Below are 17,573 nucleotides of genomic sequence, written 5' to 3'. Positions count from 1 at the left end.
TCAAATCACTGTCTGTTCTTCCAGAGGGCCTGAGTTCAATTCCCTGCACCCACATAATGGTTAGCCTTATGCGATTTTTTTTTTTAATCCCAAAGGATCTATCAGTTTCTTCTGGTCTCTACGAGCCCCGCATGTACATGATGGTGCACAGACATACATGCAAGCGAAGCACCCATACGTATAAAACAAAAATAAATATCTATGCTGGCCTGGAACTCACTATGTAGCCCAGGCTGGCCTATTTGCTTTGCTTTCCTGGTTTTGTTTGTTGTTTGTTTGCTTTTCAGGGGAGAGGGTGTTCAAGTCGGGATCTCACTATACAGCTCTGGCTGTCCTGGAACTCACTCTGTACACCAGGCTGGCTTGAAGCTCACAGAGATCTGCCTGCCTTTGCCCCCTGAGTGCTGGGATTACCAGATGTGTGCCATCACATCTGGCTCGCCTTTAAATTTACAGTAACCCTTCAGCTTCCATTTTCCATGTGTTGGAGCTACAGGCATGTGTAACCAACGTGAAGTTTCCTTCTCGACTGTACAGGAAAACAGCAGTATTTATTTCAACATCTCTGTCTTGGAGATTGAGCGGTTCCCTCTGCATCCTTGGCTTCTCTTTGTTCCTTAAAAAATTCACTTCTGAGAAACTTCTATGGCCATAAGCTTTAGACCATGGTGACAAGCATAAATGTTCATAGGGAGCAGGTAAAACCGGACACAGGCAAATGTATCACAGTAGGGACACGTGGGCTGCGACAGTTGTAGAATGTATACTTCTGCTTGGCTCCGAGATGGTAACGAGTACAGGGTAAGAGCTTCACATTACTGAATCTCTAAAATTTCAGGAGTCCAAATTGTTAAGTAAAGCATTTTGAATTCCAAATGTCGGCGATTCAGGAGTGCAAGTGAATTAATAATCTTCGACACGAACAAATACGTTTTGCATAACGAGGGCTGTAATTAAAAAAGATAGGCAAAAACCTACAGTTTATGCTTCTTATAGCAGCTCCTGAGAAGCAGAGGCAAGAGAACCTTGAGCTTAAGGCCAGCCTGAGCTACATAGAGAGCCCCTATCTCACAAGACAAGAAGAGTGGGGCAAAAGACAGAAGTTCGACAGAAGGCTGGTAGCTGGAGAACCAGGGTGGACCGGGGAGTAGTCCCACTGCCAAGGTTCTGTGTCATCTGCTCAGTCCCGGCTATTTTGGAGAATAGCAGTATCTGAATCATCTTGGCAGACTGGGGAAGATGTACCACTGTGGGTAAGCCCTGCCGCCCAGAGCTCTAATTCCCTCTTCTGCAGAGTGGGATGGACTCCAGGGTTTCCGATATATGTCCTTCGAAGTCCAGCCTAGCTTCAGAGGTGTCCTCCAGAGCTGGGGAATGGTGGAGGGACCCCAAGGCTTTTGGACAGCTGAGCTTTTGTTCTGTTTTTCTCTTTGGGTTTTGGCTTTTCCTGTTTTAAACCTTGGACTTCTGCCAGACGTTTAAAAATAAAATCTGAGGAGTGTGTTTTCCTAAAGTTTGAGGATCTGCATTCGCTGCTCAGCCCCACTGTAAGGTGTTAGCAGCTTTTCTCCGTTTGTCTAATGCTGTTTCCCTGCTCCCGGTTGTCGCTGGGTTTGTCCCCAGCTACAAATAAACATGTCGTTCTCAAACATTATAGATCGGGCTCAGGGTGCAGTTGAATGGTAGAGCAAGGGCAAAGCCAGGATGTGCACCCAGACATACAGGCATCCATGCACACATGTGCCTATACTGCACACACCATGTACATATATACCCATGCACAAACAGAAGCAAGTGCACACAAACGCACACACAGAGCATTATAGGAAGATTCTGATACATTAGTTTACTAGATTTTTTTTAGATCTCTTTTTTTATGTGTTTGTTTGTTTGTTTGTTTGTTTATTGAGAGGGTCTCACTATGTAGCCCTGGCTGTCCTAGAACTATGTAGACAAGGCTGCTGTCAACTCACAGAGATCTGCCTGTCTCTGCCTGCCCCGCTCTCCATGCTGGGATTAAAGGCAAGCCGCCACCACCACGCTCCCGCCTTTTGTTCCTTTCCTTTTTTTTTTTTTTTTTTTTTTTTGGACTTTTTTAAAAAGAATTGGTGAACAGATATGTTCTTGCCCCTAACATTATATTCTATATAAATAATATAATCAAATCGTATCTGCTACTGAGAAGTTTTTCTAGCTGTTTATGGTGATGTACCTAGAGTACCTGTTACTTAAAAGGCTTAAATCCAGGAGTTTGGGGCCAGCTTAGGAAACTGCAAAACCCTGTCAAAGCAAACAGAACCCACTATCAACAGAAGAAAACAAACTCACCAGCAACAGAGCCTGGGTGAGCTGCATGACTTGATAAAAATCCACCAACATTGCCCATGGATCTCCGACCTCCAGTCACCCAGCTCAACTTACGCAAATCTCAAAACAACTAATTCACTTTAAAGTGTTATCTTTGAAGTCAGATGTGGCGGCCTATACCTAGAATCCCTGCACTTAGTGGGCCCACAGCCTAGAATCCCTGCACTTAGTAGGCCCACAGCAGGAGCATCTGGAGTTACACTTTAAAAAAAAGAAAGGGCTATAATTCATTGATAACAGTATATAATGATTACGCATAAGATTCAAAATAACCATAAAAAAGGGCAATTCTGTCCTTTGTTGTTGTGATGGCGGCGATGGTGGCAATGGTGGCAATGGTGGCGATGGTGGAGGTACTATGGCTGCCCGAGGTCCAGGCCAGCCTGGACCACCAAGACTGGGATGCACACCCGTTCACCATGTTTTCCCGCTAAGGTCGCTGGTAACTTTGAGAAGCCAGGTGGCGGAGGACTCTTGTTTGAAGCTGACTTCAGATCCTCTGGCAAACTTCTTTCAACTCCAGCTTTCCAGAGCTTCTTAGCTACAGAAATTGCCTTGAATGGGAGCTGCTAACACACAGCTCTTATTGTTCACCGCCCTAATCTCGACCATCAGAGGATCCGCGAATTTAAATTGCCCTTTCGAATGACCTGGATTTTTTCTTTTCCCCCAGTGAGAATGAAAGAACGTTAGATGTGGGGTGGGATCCGTTGATTTTCTAATGTTCCTGCTGAGTTTCCCCTGATGTAAAGAAACCTGTTTTTTTTTTCACACCTACTTTAAGGGGTTCAGGGTCCCTAGTGAGACTATGTGAGGAGAAGATGTAACACAATTATTGATTACAGGACCTTTCTTTCTTAACACTTTGTTGAGGGATAATAGAGAAACTAAGACTGGGTGAGGGGATCCTATTCAGTTCTTTCCTCTGCTGCTAATCTCCTAGCAGGTAGCAGCCCTAGTAGAGTAGGGCAATGTGATTAGCTTTCTAAATTATAACCTTCTATTCCATCTAGCATTTTAACGAATCTGCTACATAGGGTCTCACTATTTAGCCCTGGCTGGTCTGTAGCCTGTTAGGTCAACCAGGCTGGTCTCGAACCTACGGAGTTTCACCTGCCTCTGTCTCCCAAGCCAGCATTAAGGTGTGAGCTATAATCCTTCCTGAGATACCCCTACCACCGCCACTGTGAATTTAAGGAATTGCCTTTGTCCTGTTGGTCACCTTTGGATCTCCACTACAGTTTAGTGTCTTCCATTGTGAGTAGACGGTGTTATCAGGGGCTCAGTGAATCCAAAGAGGCCTAACCTCAGGTCTAACAAACCTGCATTCCAGCCTAGTTTTCTTTCCCACCTAAAACACCGCTGCCGGTTTTTCCTTTAAGTTTGCCTCCAAGACAGGAGACTACTAATTCTCACTTGCACACGCCTGTATTTCAGGGAATACTTAGGAGTGTGTTTATAAGGAACAACGAGGCAGGCAGCATAGGCGCTAGTCTCACTTCCAGCGCGAGAACACTTGCTGATCAGTTCGTCAGTGACAGCTTGCACTGTGGTTCAGGTAAATTGTCTTTTCCTCCTATAGCCTTTGCGTTGCGTCGCCATCCTCTGGCCTTTCAGCATTTGTTAGTTTGTTTATTGTTGTTTTGAGGCAGGGTCCTCTGTGAAAACACACAGGCCTGGCTGGCCTCTGAACTCGGTTTTTCCCTAAAGGCTGGCCTGAGATCCATGATCTTCCTGATCAGCAGCCCAAGTTCTGAGCGGGAGAGATCCCACAGCAGGCTTGTTGTTTGACCTCGCTACTCAGAACAGGAGTCTCTCCACTGAAAGCTATTTCCTCCCCCACCCCCCAGCCTCCCCCTTTTTTCTCCTTTAGAAACGATCTCATCATGTAGCTCAGGCTGGCCTGGAGATCACAATCTTCCCGTTTGAATGCTGGGAAGATAGACGCGCTGCATCTTGTCAGACATGTGGGACAAGGGTTCTGCCACCCAGCGACACCCTAAAGCAGCCCAGAGTAGTGTTTTACTCTCTTGTCTGCACAAGTCACCACGTGCAGAGTTTTAGCATCTTTATACGGAGGCCCGTCACCCCTGGGTGTGGGCAGGGCATGAGTAAAGACAGTTTTCAAGTTTCTCTGGAGATATTATTATGCAGTGTCTTCCTCTGCCTTCTGTTGCCATGACAAAACATTTGACACTAGGTAATTTGATTTATGTAGAAATGTGTGTAGCTCAGGGTTCTGGAGGCCGAAGGCACGGCACTCTCCTCTACTTTGTCAACTAGGAAAGGTCCCTTACATCAGGATGTGGCAGAGGATATCGCATAGCACAGATAAATTGTCCAAGTCTGTCTTGTAAAACCATCAACACTGTCATGGGGCGGCGGGGGGCTCACCCCTAAAACCTCATTTAATCCTACTTCTAAGGGCCCCACCTCCAAATGCCATCAGCATCTGGAATTGAGGATTTAGTTTCTATCATGAGAACTCTTGAGAGACATATTCAAACCATGTAGGACACAGTAAGGCTTTTTCTTTTTTATGGTTTTGGTTTTTTGGGTTTTTTTTGTTTTGTTTTGTTTTTTTTCTTTACGTTTTATTGTTTCCAAGACAGAATCTTACTCTATGGCCCAGGTTAGCTTTGAACTTAGTGCGTAGTCGACTGAGTCTAAACTCAGACTTTTGCTTTTCCTGGTTCATACATGCTGAGATTATCAGTTGGGGACAGCATATTTGACTCATAAAGTTTGAGAACTTTTTAATACATTTTATTTTTTGAGACTCTGTGGCATACTCCTTTATCCCAGCACTCAGGACGCAGAGAGAGGTGGATCTCTGAGAGCTGGAGGACAACCAGGGCTACACAGAGAAACTCTCTCATAAAACAAAACAAAACAAAACAAAACAAAAGCATTATTTTATTTCTACGTGCATTGGTGCTTTGCCTGCATGCATATCTGTGCACACATTTGTGCCTGGGACCAGCAAAGGTCAAGAGAAGACATTAGGTCCTATGGAACTATAGTTAAAATGGTCGTAAGATACCATGTGGGTGCTGGCAAACAATCCTGAGTCCTCTGCAAGAACAACCAAGTGTTCTTAACCACTAAGACAGGGTCCTCTGTGTAGCTGTGGTCATGGAACTTACTCTGTAGACTAGGTTGGCCTGGAACTCAAAGAGATTACCGCTTCCGCCTTCCGAGAGCGTTTGATAGAAATGTCCAGTGTCTAGGGCTCATTAAATGGCAGGTATTTTGTTTTCCCTGATCCTGAGCCCAGAGCGTCAAGCACGTTAGGCATGTGCTGTACCACCCAGGTATCTCTCCGGCCCAGGGGCGGCAGCAATAGCTGTTTCTGCTAGAACTCTAGTCGTGTCTTAAGGAACAATTCATTCTGTGTAAAATGCACATTTACGGGGCCCTGGGTACTTGGAATCCTGTGAGACTGTGGTAAGCCGTAAGAAGGGACTGGGGGCAAAGGAAGGCTGGCTGGAGGTACCAAGTTCCTCTTAGGACTGGGAGGTGGAGGAGGGGCGGCTAGCGCTTCTGTAAACAGTGGAGAGCCAAGGAACTAGGTAAAGCGGACCAGACAAGACTTGCTGTGTACTTAAGGAACAGAAAAGACACAGGCCACTCTCAGTTATCTAGAAAGGGATTAGCCGACTGTGAGAAATGGCAGCCTGACCTTTCTTATCATTTTCACAAATGACTCAGTGTGTCCTTGCCAAATAATACACACTCTGCAAAGGAGCCGCGTGGAGAAGCATCCTCCTTCAGCAGCCAGTGCGACGTGCCACAGACAATGACCATGCCGCTTTGCTAGCCTAGAACTGCTACCGGTGAGAGAAGCTTCAACAGTTAGGCTGCAGGGGGGAAATGCATCACAAATTTGATACTCAGAGGATTTTGTCTAATCCTTCAGTCTTTTATCCTCTTGCCAACCGTCAATCGAAAGTAAGCTGTTAGTGTCCGGGACTACGAAATGCACGCTACCAAGTGTTGGGAGTATAGCTCCGTGGTAGAGCACCTGCCTAGACCTGGGTTCAGTTGTCAGCACCAAAAAAAATAAAAAGGAAGAAAAAAAATAGAGTCCAGATTATCAGTGCGGCAAACTGGCCCTAGACATTTGGTTCTCTGATATAGATAGAGATACAGATATAGAAAATAGCATATATATATATATATATTATATGTGTGTGTGTATATATATATATATATATATATATAGAGAGAGAGAGAGAGAGAGCCCACCCCCACCCATTCACCAAGTTTTCCCAGATCCTAGACTGGGAAATCTAAACTCCAAATGGAATCACAGTTTCCTTTGGGCTTCTTCCTTGCCCCAAATTTCCAAGCGTTAGCTTCATAGTAGGCACCTGTGTCGTCGTACCCAGTGTGTGAAATGCTGGAGAATTTAACCTAGGGCTTCATGAATCCTAGGCAAATTCTCTGCCAGCCAAGCTACATCACCAGCCCCTCGGGTATCTCTCCATCTCCGTCTTTTTCTATTCTGTTTTTCTGTATTTCTGTATTTCTGTCTCTCTCTCTCTCTCTCTCTCTCTCTCTCTCTCTCTCTCTCTCTCAGTCTCTCTGTGGTGAGTAGTGTGGCGGTCTCTGTAGATGTAGCTCAGGCTGGCCCTTAAAGTGCTCTGTAACTGAGGCTGACTTTGCCCTTCTGCTCCTCTCACCTCTACCTCCCAAGTACCGCGGCCACAAGCATACACCTCCATATCCTGCTACATCTTAGCCAACATAGGCCTTCTTAATCTACTCCACTCTAGGGGGAAAAATCTGGAACAGACACCAAGGCTACTTTTTGCTGTTTTCTTTCTTTTCTTTTCTTTTCTTTTTTTTTTGGTTCTTTTTTTCGGAGCTGGGGACCGAACCCAGGGCCTTGCGCTTCCTAGGCAAGCGCTCTACCACTGAGCTAAATCCCCAACCCTGCTGTTTTCTTTAAAAGCTTAAATTGTATTCTCTACATGGGTGTCTTGCCTGCATGTGTGTCTGTGTATCACTTGTGTGCCCAGTGCCGACAGAGACAGAAGAGAGCATGTACCACGTAGGTGCCAGAAGAGCAGCCAGTGCTTTCTCTCTCTCTTTCTCTCTCTCTCTCTCTCTCTCTCTCTCTGTCTCTGTCTCTCTCTCTCTCTCTTTCTCTCTCTCTCTCTCTCTCTCTCTCTCTCTGTCTTTGAGACAGGATTTTTCTGTGTAGCCCTGGCTATCCTAGAACTTACTCTGTAGACCAGGCTGGCTTCAAACTCAGAGATCTGCCTGCCTATGCCTCCCTAGTGCTGGGATTAAAGGTGTGCATAACCCCCAATCACCCCCCCCAAAAAAAAGTGAAAGAGAGAGAGAGAGAGAGAGAGAGAGCGCGAGCGCAGGACTCCAGGTTCTATTTCTTCTGAGTGTTAGAAAAGACGAAATGGCTTAAGATGTGACCGTTGGTAGAATGCTTGTCTAGTTTGCATAGGGCCCTAGACAAGAACCCTAGTGTCTAATAAAACCAGGCATTGCGCACGTGCCTGCCATTGCAACGCTCTTGAGATGCAGCCAGGAGGATGAGAAATTCAAGGTTATCCTTGGCTACATGGTGAGTTCGAGGACAACCTGGGATATGAGACCCTGTCTCAATAATAAACAAACAGATCCAAGAATTTTTTCCCCCTAAAAGTAAGATGGTTATAACACGAAGCAGCGGATTAGAAAAATACGTTCGGTTCCCTTTGGACTTTTGTTTGTTCGTCTCTTTCAGACGAAGTCTCACTATGTAGCTCTCCATGGTCTGCCTTGAACCTATTACGTAGAGCAGGCTGACCTTGATCTCAGAGATCCGGCTGCTGCTGCTTCCCAAGTGCTGGGATTAAAGGCCTGTGCCACTAGGACCAGCTCCATCAGCTCTGGACCAAGTGGGTTAGATCACTTTTGTTGTTAGTGGTGACTGTTACCAACATTAATTTCAAGAATGAATGAGTTGGTGCTGGCTTGCTTCGTAAGACTATTTGCCATGAGGTCAGAGGACAGCGTGTGCCATGCCCATGGTTATTTCTCTTCTTGGCACCTAGTACTGAGTCTGAATTACTAACAGGTATGTTGAATGCATTTATTTCTCAAACTTCTTCCCTATTTTATGCATCTAAATTACTCCCCAGCTTAATGCAGATGCAACTTTTCCAAACAGGAAATCTATGATCCCAGAAGGACGTATGTGGTCCCAGTAGAAGCAAAAGCACAAACAGGGAATTGGATGCTCAGGGATATTTTATCAATGGCCGCATCCAAACTTCATTCTCCTGAAGGCCTTCTAAGGGTAGGTAGGACAAGCAGATGTTTACAGAAACTCACAGTGTGAAGTCTGAACTGTCAAGCAGGATGAGGCTTTAAAGTGTATTCCTAGTCAGAGGATTTAAAACTAGATAAAAGCTTATGTCTTCTAGGGTCTGTTCCTGATCAAATGGGTCTCTGAGCAGGAATCAGAAAGCATCTCTCTGGCTGGGCATGGCCTTTGGGCGTTGTTATTACCTTCCGACTCCAGACTGGCAAACAGCAGCGCTAGCTGAGCATGCTGGGTAATGTGCTTAATGCATAGCTAAATGTTTGTCTGCCCTCTGCTACCTTATGGAAACAAAGCCGGAAGAGCTTTCTAGTGGCATCCCTCACTTCTGTCTAAGAAAAGTCCCATGTGCCTCACCGAGTCAAGGAAATTCATAACTCCCAGGGAGCTACTGGGAAATGAACGTTTAGTCACTGATGACTCAACCAGACCCCCTTTCGGGTTCTTTCCCAGGCAGAGAAGAATATCGGAGTTGCTCAAGCTACCTTTAGTTTAACAAATAGGCAGGATGTTATTATCTCCTACAGTATAATAGACTAATATATTCAAATCAGGACCCTACGTAAAATATATAAGGTATTTACGAAGCATACTTCTAGCATCAGAAAGTGCTTACTATTGACCTGTAAAAGAACAATTTTTTTTGTCTTTTTGTGAGTTTTGGGGTGTCTGTTGCTGTTTTTAAATTTTTATTAATTAATTAATTATTTTTTTCAGAGCTAAGGACTGAACCCAGGGCCTTGAGCTTGCTAGGCAAGCGCTCTACCACTGAGCTAAATACCTAACCCTATTATCTTTTTTTGTATATGAATGTTTGGTGCCTGTGGCGGTCAGAAGAGGATGTCAGTTCTCCTGGAACTAGAGTTCTGAATGGTTGTAAGCCACTCTGTGGGTACTGAGAATCGAGCCGTGATCCTTGCTGGAAGAACCACAAGTGCTCTTCACTGCTGAGCGGTCTCTTGTTAAATTTTTTTCAAGACAGGATTTGTCTGTAATCCAGTCTGACCTCAAACTAACTGCAATCCTCCTGGCCCAGCCTCCGGAGGGAGGGCCGGAGGGGTTACAGGCAGTTTTTACCAGTGAACATCATATTTCCAGAGTTTATCCTTGGACCACTCACCAGTGCTTAGTTCTCTCTATAGCTGGGTAATAGATTGTATATACATGACCTTTGTTTGCGTTTCCATCAGGTAATGGGGCGGCTGGAATATTTCCACTTTGGGATTATCAGAACGAGTCTGCTGTGAACGGGTTTGTCGAGGGTAGTTTTCATTTCTTCTGTGGTGCTGGGTCACATGGTAGCTGCATTTGGCTTTGGGAAGACATGTTTTACAGAGTGACGGCATAACTTACTTTTTCTACTGGCAGCGCAAGCCATCCCAGTTCCTCCAATGCTCCTTGCTCTCTTTCCGATTATAGCCATCCCGATGGATGGGGGTGGCTTTTATTTGCATCTTGTCATTGTTAGGCATATTTCTATGTGCACATTTGCTATGTGTATATATTTTTGGAGAAATGTGTATCCAGATATTCTGATCACTTTCTTTCTTTTTTTCTTTCTTTCTTTTTTAAGATTTGTTTTGTTACATATAAGAACACTGTAGCTGTCTTCAGACACACCAGAAGAAGGCATCAGATCTCATTGCAGATGGTTGTGAGCCACTGAGGGGTTGCTGGGATTTGAGCTCAGGACTTCTGGAAGAGCATCAGTGCTCTTAACCACTGAGCTATCTCCCCAGACCTTCTGATCACTTTCAAATTGGGTTTCTGCATTCAGAGTGAGTCTTGTGCATCCCAGCTGTTCTTGAATGCACTATGTACAGAACAGAGTCTGGAGGTCCTCCACACCTTTTCTCTCTTCTTTTGTTCCTGCTGATTGTTACCTAGGAATCACTACTTGGGTTTAAGGACGAACTTCCAAAACTCACCCATATTTTGCCAATAAAAAATATACCTGGGCTGGGGGTGTTGCTCAGTGGTATACTACCTGCCTAGAGTGTATAAGGCCTTGACGTTGACAGGTCATCTCTACTTATCACTTGTTCTGGAACTTGCTATATAGATGAGGTTGGCCTCAAACTCATGGAGATCCTCCTGCCTCTCCCGAAGACCTCATTCCTTCCTGCCATCTGCTTCTTCCTACTTAGAGGTTTATCTCTTCTGTGCTCCATTAGGGTTCTTTGGTAGTTTGAAGTAGGGTCAACTTTCTTCTGTGAAGAAGAAAGAAGAGTTTATTTCTGGACTTCTTGTTCTGTTCTACTGATCCACATGTTTGTCCTTCCATTGCCACCACACTCTTCATCGCTATAGCTTTAGAGAAGGTTTTGAAATCAGGAGTCAGGATTTTCCAGCTTTCTTTCCTTTCACTGTTCTGGCTATGCTATAGTCTACAGATTCCCCTCGGCTGTCTCAAGTCACATTTGCTTCCAGTCTGTTTTTCCTGCCTGGTTCTGAGCAAACTGCAAAAGGTAAAACCGTTAGTTGTGTGTGTAGTAGTAAGGAGCCTTCCTTGTTTCCCCGATAATGACACAGAAACCTTTTTGCTTATTAATAAGCTTCAGGTGTTACATCTGGGCAGGTTTTGAGCTATTCTAACCTGACAATGCTGGCCTGCCCTACTTCTCCAGCCACATGGCTCACCACCTGCCGTCTCAGTCTCCCTCTCTCTCTTCTTCTTCATTCCTGTTCACAGAGACTCTCTAGGTACCAACTGAGACCCTCCCCCTAACTTTCTGAGCCCAGAAAGTCCCGCCCTTTCCTCTCCCCTGCCCACTATCGGATGATCATCTCCTATTGACCAATCAGAAGATGACTACAGAGAACAATGTTTTACAAAATACTGAGTGAGGAAACGCTTCATAATCATGACAATACCGAGGTCCCAACTGCCACCAGATCTCGGGCACAGAAATCAGCAACTGAATACATAGTGTCCCAAAGCATCCCTCAACAGTCATTCATGAAACTTGACTAGCAGTTCTGATTTCAGGGATATTAGCTTAAGATAAGCCAGGTATATTCTAGCCAAGATAAAGTCACTTTTCTCTTAACTTATAGAACATTGTTGGGGATTAGGTCTGCCCGCTCACTCCTGTACAGAAACAGTACTTAGGAAACAGCAGCATTAGAATTAGGAATTCAGTCACCTTTAGTTATAGAGTGAATTTGAGGCCAGTCTGGGTCAAAAGAGACTATGTTTCAAAGAACTAAAAGTGGGGAAACTCTTGTGGAGGGGAATCCAGCTGTCCTGCTTCTGTAAACACCTTTCCCAGTAAATTTCTCCCAGCAACGCTAGCTCTGTCTTAGATCTATGTGCCCCTCTGTCTTAGATCTGTGTATCCCTCATTCTTTGGTCCTATGGCAGAATGGGGCCCATCCCTGTAATCAAGCACTGGGGTGTCTGGAAACATATGGACATCTCTTTTCAGGGTTTAACAAAGTAACCCTGAGTTTTCTAGTTTCAAGCTCAAATGTATCAATTTACCCCCAGAGTGAAATGGAAGGAGACGTTAATGAGATCAGGTCTTTGGTTTTTGTTGGTTTTTTGTTTACATCGTCACTTACATTTTGTGTGTGTGTGTGTGTGTGTGTGTGTGTGTGTGAGAGAAGTACGAGAAACCAGATATGGAGGTACTTTGGGAGAATCGTTTTTTTAAACGTACAGAAAAAGTTTACTAATTTGCATTGTGAGATATTCTCCGGGAGACCATTAAAAAGACTTTGCAGGGAACTCTACCTTCTTTTTTTTTTTTTGGAGCTGGGGACCGAACCCAGGGCCTTGCGCTTCCTAGGTAAGCGCTCTACCACTGAGCTAAATCCCCAGCCCCGGAACTCTACCTTCTAAGGTGTCATTCTAGTTACCGGACCCTTCAAAATAAAAGATTTTTGTAAACATAGAATAGGAAACTCAAGCTGAAGGCTGGATGTAGCATGAGGGTTGAGAAGTATAGGTGCTGAGACAAGATACGTTCCATGTTTAAATATTTCTGTCAGTCAATGACTGTGTATCTAGGACAAATTCTGAACCTTCTTTGTGTATAAAATGGTGGTGGTGGGGAATCCTTTCCTCATTGAGCAGTTGTAAAGACTGTCAAAAAACAAACAAACAACAAAAGCCAGGTGAAATGTCATAATTCTCAGCACAGAGCCTGGGAAGGGTTACATGTCAGTCATTGACATCTGCTGTGACATGTGGAGTAGAAAACAGCTGTGTCACTGCACAGGCTTCCTGGCAATCTGGATCACTGGGTGTGAGTGCCTTTTGCTTTGAGACACTGCTTAGGAATGGGGTTGTTCTTTTTTTGGAGTGGGAAGGGGTCCCTGTACAGGTCCCTTTTGGCCACTACTTGACTTTGGCCTGATAATAACAGTTTTTATTTATTTATTTATTTATTTATTTATTTAGTACTAGATTTTGATGTTGCTAGTGATAGGGATCACTGCTAACTTCGAGGGGCCATGCTGTTTCAGAATCATCCTCTGCTATACTTTTGGGGGGTTCGTTTCAGAAATATCACTGACGGTACCACCAGGATTTAATAAATAGATGGTCCCAGTTGTGATCTCCGCACTTGGGAGATAAAGGTGAGAAAGACTACGAATTCAAGGCTAGTCTGGGCTACATAGCATAGCAAAAGCCTGTCTCAAACCAACCAAACAAAATTCAGAACACCAGCACGTGGAAAACCAGCCACTGAACAGCCAAACTAGGGAGCAGTTGAACCAGTTGAAAAAGTTGTGGGGAAGGTGAACCCCCACCAGAAATAAATAGATACAATCCCGAAACCCTGATAGTTTAGGGCCAGCAAGATGGTTCAGTTAGGGAAAAGTGATTACTGACATGAGGTTGATCCCCAGGGCACATATGGTAGGACAGAGTGACACCCTTGAGCTGTCCTGTGACTGCTATACACATGTACACACAGCATACTCATGCAAATTATGTGTAGTGAATATTTTTAAAAATTTTGAACTTTAGGTTCCCATATCATAAAAACACCACCAACAAGTAAATTTAAAAAACAAAAACGAAAGCCCCAAAAATAAAACAAAAAAAAAAAAAAAAAACTAGTTTGGTAAAAAGCACTGCAAAGCGTCAGAGATATATAAAAATATCCATAGGTTTAAAATAAACGGTATCATGGAGGCTTTTATTACAGGAATAAATTCTACACATTTTTGAGGGCACTCACAGATTGTGAGCACAGTAATGTTGATAATTATTGATGTTCTTTAATCACTAGCTATACATAATTACCAGAAAGCTGTGTTCAAGAGACCATGAGTTTTCCATCAGATCATGGGGAGGAAAGTTTTTTCAAGTAACTGAAAATTTTCATCTATCTGGAGTAACTTTTGCAGTGCTAGATAAATGGCACTGGCCTTAAATTGGACTCAAATTAAGTTTGCAAAATAAAATACTATACAAAGAAGCAATGTAGGGAGTTGAGTGTGGTTTTTGTTACTAGGTATCCTTCAGAGGAATCACAGCTGGAATTGTAACCTTTCTTTCTGGCACCTTTTCTCCCAGCTCCATCAGTGTTTCAGCTAGGAGAACATCTACTCCGGAGGTGATGAGTACTCACTCATTTAAAGAATGAGATTACTTAGGTAGAAGATGCAGCTCCCGGTAGAGTATCCTTTAAAATATGGCTTCAGTGATGATCCATTTGTCAAGAGTGCCTGAGGCCAAGACTGATGACCCAAGTTTGGCCACCAGAATCCACATGTTGAAAGGACAGAACTGACTCCTGCAAGTTGTCCTCTGACCATCTCATATCCCCTCTCCCATCAGTAGATGTATAACATTTTAATTTAAAAAAAATAAGCACTTAACCATGTACCTATCGTAGCCCATCCGGTCATATACAAACCAGGCCGACAATGTTCCTATATGGGACAATGTTCCTATATGGGGCCTCAAATTCAGGAGATTTTGATTCACTGAAGGATGCATGGTAAGTCCCACCCACGCTGGATTTGAAAACAGTAAGCAGTTTTGAACAAACATAGGTTTACTGAAGTTCAAACATTCAGCATTCTGTCTATCTTAAACCTGAATAGGGATTGGGAAAAAAAAATTAGGTTATAAGGTCAGTTCTGGGTCTGAAAGTAGAATTTAGAGCTGGAACACTTTTAGATGTGTCCAGCCTCTTCGTTTTACAGAAGAGAAGACCAAGCAAGGCCCTGGGACACTTTGAGACAATGTAGGTCAATCAGTTAATTAGTGACAGAAGGAACTCCTGTGTCCCAGCGCCTTCTGAAGCCGGTGGTTTTCAAGTGCATGCTCAATTCCTCAACCAGCTTAGCACGCCTATCACTTATTTATGCAGTCCCTCTTTCGTTTCCCTTCCCCTTTCTAATGGCGATCCAGAACGTGAGCCCTGAACCCGGGGCAGCCTTCCCACTCGAGGCACGCAGTGGCGTAGATTAGGACTCGGTCCCGGCGCCTTTTCCGCAGCAGGTGTTCCGCACCTCGCTTTCTTTAATCGCTGCATCATCGGCGGCGGCGGCCTTCGCGGGGCTCCTGGTTTTAACAGCACACGCGTGTCCCCGGGGACCTGGAGAGCACAGAGGACGTGGTGGGTCAGAGCCACTCCGCTCAGAAGGGCTTCCAGAGCCCGCCGGAGTGACCTCGGCGCCGACCCCGCAGGCCTGGGGCGGCCGGGGCGTGCCCGCGGGGCCTGACGTGGCGGGGCCTGACGTGGCGGCGGGGGAACGGGTTCTGCACTGCCCCACGCTCCGGCCAGAGGGCGCCCGGCCACAGTCCTTCCCCACCCGGAGGCCGCCCGGGGCTGCGCGTGGAACCGCGGGGACCGCCCTGGAGCAGGGCAGTCATCCCTCCTCCTGCTGCCCTCGGTCTGAGGTCGGGCCAGGCGGAGGGGCCCGGAACCGCGTGGGTATCCTCCTTTCTTGGGTAGCCCTAGCAGGACCGAGCGACGACCCGAGCTGCACCGGTCACGGCCGCCCCTGTGCGCCCGGGCCAATCAGCGGCGCGGTCACAGATATGCAAATGAGACGCCGGTTGCTGCGGGAGTGCCGCTCGCTGGGGCTGGTGGGGTCGCGCAGGGGGAGTGAACCGGGCCAATCAGGCGGGTGCGTGGCGCGCGGGGGGGAGGCGGGGGCGGCGCCCCTGCTCGCCTCCCTCCTTCGCTCCCGGCCCGGCGCTGACAGGGGGGCCTGGCCGAGCAGCCGGTAAGTGCCGCCGCTCGCCGCTGCCGCCCGCCTCCACCGGCGTGGGGAGGACACCCGGGGCGCAGCGGGACAGCAAACATTGCTCAACTGGTGGAGACTGGCGGGGGAGGGTCTGATAGCCTGGTGGTCGCTGGAGGCTGCCCCCGCTCGGCCGGCCGCGCGTGTCAGTCTAAGAGGGCGAGGCGGGGGGCGGCGGGGAGTCTTAGTCGTGGCGGTGAGTACATGCGCCCCCACCCCACCCGCCCGGGGCTAGGGATCCCCGCTTTTAAGGGGCGGCGATTGGGGCTAGGGACCAGGGAGGGGGCGCTGCCCGCACGTGCAGCCGGGCACACCGGGGCCCGCCCGCCTGTCATGGCTGCAGCTATGCCCTCACCCCTAGTCTGGTACCCGGGGTCGGAACCGGGAGCTGCGCCTGTTGCGTGGGCCGGAGGTGAACCCCAGTAGGCCGGGTGCTGCTCGTGGCCTCCGCCGGGGTCGGTTCCTGCCTAGGCGCGGGCTTCCCTCGTCTAGCAGCCTTGTTCCCCACCCTCTATCTCGCCTCGGTTACTCGTGACAGGGCGTCCCGCGCGAACGGTGGGGTCCCCGGAGCACAGCTTGCCCTCAGCACTACCCCAAGCTTTGCCTCTGGGTCCCCCATACTGGCTTCCCCACGCCCAGGAGGCCAACTTGAGGGCCTCTCCGTGCCTGCAGCGGGTCCCCGCCTGCCCGTGCTGCTGCTCTCTGGGAGTCTGTCAGGGTGTGGGACGCGTTGGGTGGTTCCAAGGCTCTCCTCAGACATCCATCCCGAAGCCAAGCACGGACCCGGAAAGCCTGTGTGTCTTCCTGGCCTGTCACAGCTGCCAGCTCAGAGAGTGATTTGCTTGTTCCTTTTTTGGTTTTGGTTTGCCTGGTAAAAAGGGAAAGCAAAAACTTTTCAGGACAAAGTAGATGTAAATTGAAGTGGTGACACAGTCGAGGTGTTAACAGTGCTGCACTGTTAACTTTCCTGGGGAGCTTGTTCCTGACCCTAATGCGACTTTTATCCATTTATCTGAACTTGCCCTATGCAATAAAGCTTATTAATAAAAACCACCATCACACTGGGCTGGAGAGATGGCTCAGAGGTTGAGAGCACTTACTGCTGTGTTGGTACCAGAGTTCAGATCCCAGCACCCAGATCAGGCAGCTCACAGGCATGTGTAACTCCAGATCGAAGCTGATTTGTGGACATCTGCACACTCACGGGTACATACACAATTTTTTAAAAATTTTTAAATCTTTTAAGAATTTTATGCATATAGGTATTTTGCCTGATATATATATTTTGCAGGCTTCTCTAGTCCTGCAGCCTTGTCCCCTGCCTGCTGTCTCACCTTGGTTACTCGTGACAGGGCGTCCCACAAACAGTGTGGTCCCTGGAGGACAACATGCCCTCAGCGTGTGCTTGCGCGCGCGCGTGCGTGCGTGTGTGTGTGTGTGTGTGTGTGTGTGTGTGTGTGTGTGTGTACCATGTGCATGCCACTGCCATGGATCCCCTGGAACTGGAGTTACAGACAGTTTTGGGCTGCCATGTGGGTCTGGGAATCGAACCTGGCTCCTCTAGAGGAAAAAACAGTGCTTCTAACCACTGAGCTACTAGAATTACTGTTGGGAGTGAGTTTTCCAGTTTTGATGCCGCTTTTTATGACTTCTACCTCTCTAGTTG

The 17,573-nt window shown here is 46.8% G+C and overlaps 1 protein-coding gene across 9 annotated transcripts in view; it reads left to right on the top strand.

Annotated features, from left to right (window-relative positions):
* The window catches only part of Chd9 (chromodomain helicase DNA binding protein 9), a 223,711-nt gene that overhangs the window by 56,899 nt on the left and 149,239 nt on the right, over positions 1 to 17,573 (top strand). For 5 of the 9 annotated variants that reach the window (XM_087596603.1, XM_087596601.1, XM_087596602.1 and 2 more), the window contains exon 1: positions 15,864 to 15,889. The exons of the other annotated variants lie outside the window; for them this stretch is intronic. The gene's annotated coding sequence lies outside the window, so the exon portion shown is untranslated. Of the gene's footprint in view, positions 1 to 15,863; positions 15,890 to 17,573 lie in introns of those variants that run through there. 9 annotated transcript variants of the gene reach the window in all.

This window comes from Rattus norvegicus, chromosome 19 (genome assembly GCF_021556685.1).
Source record: "Rattus norvegicus strain SHRSP/BbbUtx chromosome 19, alternate assembly SHRSP_T2T, whole genome shotgun sequence".
Classification (NCBI taxonomy): Eukaryota; Metazoa; Chordata; class Mammalia; order Rodentia; family Muridae; genus Rattus; species Rattus norvegicus.
The sequence above is the reverse complement of the archived record's forward strand: the minus strand, read 5'-3'. Positions and strand labels throughout refer to the sequence as shown.